Genomic DNA, 6,128 nt, shown 5'->3' with positions numbered 1-6,128 from the left:
TCTGCAACTTGGCTTAAATGTGTGCTGGAATCTGAGTTAAGCATTTTAAAGTGCAAATTCCTTCAAAGTGGACTTGTAAGAATAAGCACCAGTGACTCAGAGGGCAGCCCGCAAAAGTAATCCTACTTAGGGCACATGCATTGCAATCAATGGGAATCGTGGCAAAGCTTATTTCATTGATTTCAATAGGCTTATTTGAAGCATGGTTTCATCTGATGCCAGCACAGGAGGTTTGGCTTTCACATGAGGGCTGCCTCATATAGTTTAATGCTAAAATTATAACACTGCAAGATTTGTTTAAAAAATTCATATGCACCTCCATAATCACACCAGTGAGAAAGGCAGTAGCTTTTTTTTTCAGGAGTGTTGCAAGAGTCAGAATAGCCTAAATGGACTGGGCTCAACTTACTATCCTTCACTCCTTTGAATTCCATGATTTCCCAAAATTTGCATTGTGAACACTGGGGCTTTGCTCATTCTACAAAATGTTCTACTGATGGACATGAAGTCCAGTACCTTCTCTGTCATGATCCCAAGCTCCCAAAGTTCCTTCTCAAATAACATTCACCTGGTCCTTCTTGATCTGTTTGTAGAAAGCTGATGAAACCCTTTCTTTGTAAGTCAGTAGCTGGGATATGACTTTTTTGAATTAAATATGTTTTTATTGTTTATCACTTTGAGCAAGTTTTTCTGAAAACACAGCTATTATATATTTAAAAAAAATCTGATATAAAAGCTTTAGATAGTATATCCTGGCATTCTCCACGCTGGTACTGTCCAGATGTTTTGGACTTCAACACCCATCAGTCCCAGTCCAATCCTAACAACTGGAGCAAATTGTAAATGATATCTTGCTATTTGTCATGTTTGTTTTTCCCTTGTTGGGAAGCATATTATCAGGACAAGAGAACCACTGGCTCAGAAGCACAGCATTAAAATATATAAGAACTGGTTTAAAAACATAGATTTTTGCCTTAATCACCTAGGAGTCATGGGCTTCGCTCATTTCTATAAGAGACCAAGTTGAACAAATCTTTTGTTATTAAAACTGCTTCAACAGATTCATAAATATTATCGAGCTCACCACTGTAGTTCTTCAGATAAATCAGTGAAGAGGTCCCATCACTATTTCATTGCTCTTAAGCACCTAGGCTTGAATGGAGCCACAAGCACTAAGTGGATTAACTACAAAGCACTGACTGTTATTGCTTGCTTTGGCCATCATGATCTCTTTAATGACTAACCATGTGTCTATCCAATAAAAGGATTAGCTGACATGGATTCAGTTGGGATTTCCCAACTGAGAAAGGCAGAGGCATATTACATCAGGACGATTATGTCCATTAATTATATTCCTATATTTTCTTAACTATATTTCAAATACATTGCAAAGTGATTGACAGAAACAAGTCCTCATACAGAGAATATGATTAAGATTGCCCAATGCAAAGCATATGTTATCAGTAGTCACAGAGGAATTTGCACCTGCTTGATTCTTACAAGGGAATTTCAGAGCATGGGTACTATGATACCAAAGGCCCTATTCCAAGCCATGATGGACCAGATGCCTGAAATCTTTGGTACTGCCCAGAGCCCCTGATGAGGGCAGCAATGAGCAAGCCAGTAGGCGATTAGTTCTCTTAATGTCTCAGCCCTCGTGGTTTTGGGCTTTGTAAACAAGAACTAAAACCCTAAAGCTGTTCTAGCAGCGTATAGGCCGAAAATTCAGTTCCTGAAGCAGGGGAATACACTGGTGATTCACCCTCTTATTACCAATCTGGCTGCACCTAGTGCAGTTTCCAACCAAACCTTAACATAGACTAGTATTATTACATTATGATTATGTGCTCTCTCTCTCTCACTCTCTGTACATGCATGCGTGAGTGTGCATGCACCCCACCCAAATCAGTATATGCAGTATAGTTGTATCAGTGTCTGATTTACAGAATAGAAGTTGGTTCAAAGGCCTGTAAGATAGGCCTTTTAAAAACTTACTTTGGTCAGCAGCATGGCTTGGCCTATAACCATTTCAGATGACTCATCAAGTTTCTCTTATTTTATTTGTATTCAAATTTGTTTCTAGTCAATCCTGTTTTGCATTTTTGAGATGCTGTAATAGTTTGTTCAGGTTGGAACATGGACAGATAACTATCACGAACTTCCTGAACCATGAAAAGGATCAGGTTGTTTCTGATTCAGATGCCGTTATCAATTTCAAAACATATGCAGTCTATGGAAATACTAGTAGGAATGAAAGAATGCGAGACAAGCAGCACAAAAATGGGTGGAGGTAGCCAGCAATTTCAGATTTTAATACTAGATAGCAGGGCAAAACTCAAGGCAAAATTGTAACAAAGCTGAGTATTTAGGATATTTCATTGTGATTTTTTTTCTGTGCTTTTCTTGAATGCTTGATTATGTTTAGCAAGGTCAGATAGGCCTACTTTTATGAATAAAGGGATCTGTGCTTTTGCGATACATGATTTAACCTCAGGGCCTTTTGTCAGAGCCTTTCCCAGCCTGGTGCCTACCAATTATTTGGAGTTCAGTTCCCATCAGCTGCCAACCAGGATAGTTAATCCTCAGGAATGCTGAAAGTTGTTGTCTGGGGGACACCAAATTAAAGGCCATGTTAGAGATTCCTCAGACTCAAGCCTGTACTATCTGCTGAAAAAGTTCACTGCTCATAAGGATGGATTTCCTAGTTTCTGACCCAAAGAGGCAAATGAATGATCACAGTGCACAATGGGAGTGAAAGCTCAGCCCTTTTGGAATGGGAACTGGGCTGCTGCCACACCCGGAGCAGTTTTATCTCAACAACTCCTTGGTGGCAGAGACAAAAGGCACAATTTAAGGCTGATCAGTGGTGTTACCATCAAATTCCCTACAACTCCACTTGGCAGCCGTGAGAGCTGGGGTGGGATATAAGGGGACTGGGCCCTGTCGGATGAATTTCTGTCTTGGATTCATAGTCTTCAGGGAATGGAAATCTCCTTCCATTCAGGAAAGGCTTCCAATGCAATGGAATACTGATCTCATCTTTCTCTGCAGGCACCAGGCACTCTGAAAATCCGGATAGTTCTCTCTGGAACAGCAATGGCTATAGCATGAGAGGCTGCAAAGCAAGGTGGGAATTAGCAAAGGTAGTTTCTCCATCTGTTCTCCACTGAAGAGACCATGGTAAGCAAAATTCAATTAGAGCTGTTTACACAGGTGGAAAACAACCTCAACCCAAGCTAGTGACCTTCCTGGGAAAGCCCTCTGGTTCTGCAGATCCAATATATGAACATGTTCCTTTTAGTTGGAACACATGCTATTTCCTAATACCAAATTATATCTGCAAAAGGTCTGGCTTACATGCTGTGAGTTTGGGGCCCATCTGGAACAAGGATGTATAGTTAGCAGTTAACACCAATAGCATTTATACATCAGTAGACTTCAGTAAATAGAAGTGGGGAGCATGCCAAAGGTAAACTCTCTCCTGACAGATATTTTCATGTCTGAAATGCCAGGGCAAGTGGATGACGTCTCGGAAAAGATCCTGGCTGGGTGCTCAAGGTTACTCCTTAAATACAAATATAATTACTATCTTTATTTCAAGGAACTACAATAGAAAAATGTCTTATCAGTGCTACATAAACACCATGAGGCTTTTTGGCAAGACCATATGCATGCAGTACCAACCTTCTCCTTTATTTCACAACTTAGTCACTGTAACTACAACTTAAGAACATGTTTGTCACAATTTTTAAAAAAAGTTGAAAAGATTTACAAAACCACCATTTACAAATCTAAAATATTTTCTATATAAAGAGAGGTGGTGCTGAAAAATTACCTGATGCACTTCTCTTGTTGGTGGACATATATTATGTTGACTACCAGAATATTAAGTTACACTGAGCTATACTTATGTGCTAGAACAGCTTTCTCCAATGTGATGCCCTGCAGATGTTTTGAACTTCAGTTCCCATCTGCTTCAGCCAGCAGGGCCAATCATCAGGAAGTCTGGAAATTGTAAACCAAAATCTTTCTTTTGTAACACATTCTGGTTAACAGTGTTCTAGAATTAATACCTCCACTGCAGGTATTGTGCTTAGTGGCTCATTAATTTTTTTTGAACCTTGCCGAATTGAATTTTCATTGCAAGCTGTCCCATTCTGAGCTGTGTAATTTTCAAACTGGAATGATTTTCAGTATGCTTGGATTGACTGTGGCGGGTACAAGATGCCCTTAGACCAGCAAAAATAGAGGAAAGATACGGGGATTCCATCCTAAAACCTTTATGGGGTTCGGCACAGTTATTTTTTTTAAACAGCCCTCTGTATGACAGTGCTATCTAAGTGAATGAAACACGTGGAATGGTGCTCAGCTTTTAGGGGTATGAATCCAGCTGTAGTCATACCATACTTACAGCAGACCCATCAAAATCAATGGGAAGTAGGCTATAACTAAACTAAGCACCATTTATTTCAAGGGGTCTACTCCAAGTATTCTAAATTTGGATTCAACCTGTAGTGTTCTTAAAGCACCAACATCCTAACAGGGAGTTTAAAAAATGCTTCTGATGAAACCCAAACACTTTAGTTGCTGTAGACCTCAATCCAGTTGTAGTTCTATATAAGCCACTGTTGGCCCTGCATAGAATGGCACATTCCAATTTGCAACAGAAGAACCATCCTCCAATAGAGTTCTAATGTGCATCCCCATGTAGAGGTGATGTGTATGCACCTCAGCAACATGTGCCAAAAGCTGCACACACGAATGAATCTCTCTACTACAAGAGTGACCTGGAAAGAGTGCGTTTATGATTTTTCCTAGTGCTGTTTGTCCTGCAATGATGCATTTCATACACGAAGGGCTTTTTACATGGATACCTCACAGCCATACAGGAAAGGGAGCCGTTTCAGAGCATGCAGTGAACGGGTGATGCACAGAATGCTAAGTAAGCAAAGTCAGAGCATGCAACTGGGAGGTGTACATTGTGTGGGCTAGGTACAGCGACGGAGAAGGTGAGGTGTGAAGCTTACCTCCGCTTGGGTAAGGAGCATCCATCACGGGTGAATCCACGGTCAACAGACTTGCAGGTGGAAAACAAGCAATGAAGGAAGCTTGTGCCACCACATTTGTATCCGGAGAGGCAGCTTTGCATTCACACCACAGCTAGTGCATGTATTATTCTACGCCTGCACATCCGTATGGATTACTGGCTGATGAAGAGTTTACACAGCAGTCCTGGAATCTGCTTGTTCAACATCAAGCCAAGAGAATCCAGTGCTGAGCTATATCTATCCCTATTTTCTCTGCCAATCCTGTTACGCATGCTCAAAAACACAGAGAGGAGAATGGGAAGAAAATGCCCTTTTCCAAAATTACATTTCCTGAAATAAGCATGGAGACAATGAAATGCTATTACAGAATAATCTTGTCGATTATAAAGGAGAAACGCATCATTCAGTGACTACCATTTCACATAACTTCCCCTATTAGTGAAATACTGAAGAGATCAATTATCATATTGGCATCCATTGGACAATGCCTGCATAAAGTTCTCTCAAGGCTGCAGTCTCAAGGGACAATTCAATGTGACCTCTCCAGGGTGTGTGTTTTGAAGATTATGGTCTCTGGCCATGATTGTCTCACTTGTAACCAGGCTTCCGTGTGCTTCCTAGTACTCAGTAGTAGCCCTGTAATTCCCACAGTGAAAAAATACATATTTCTTTTCATCAGAGATCTGTGAGCTTTGTGACACTGAGGTCTGCAGCATACCAGCTCTGACATCCAAGCCGTCTCACCAACATATACATAACATACAAACAAGGCCTAACCGTGTAATATGGTCCACATTTTAGACTAGGACTAAAAAATGCACACTTGCGTATATATTCTTCCAAAAAGCAAACAGGACACACACTGCACTAATTTAAAGGAATATACAAAACAGCAACATGTTCAGAAGTTCTTCAACTCTTTCAAAAACTTCTTAAGGAAATTATCCAAAGTAATCAAATACAACCAACAAGCTAACAGGTTGAACAAAATAAGAAGAGCTAAGCTCTAAAAACATTACCCATTAGGTTGTAGGTAACACTGTGCCATCAAGAAAGGAAAGGAAAGGAAAGGGAAGGGGA

Source organism: Varanus komodoensis, unplaced genomic scaffold (genome assembly GCF_004798865.1).
Source record: "Varanus komodoensis strain SLA01 unplaced genomic scaffold, ASM479886v1 scaffold10, whole genome shotgun sequence".
Lineage (NCBI taxonomy): Eukaryota > Metazoa > Chordata > Lepidosauria > Squamata > Varanidae > Varanus > Varanus komodoensis.
Note: the sequence above shows the minus strand (reverse complement) of the source record.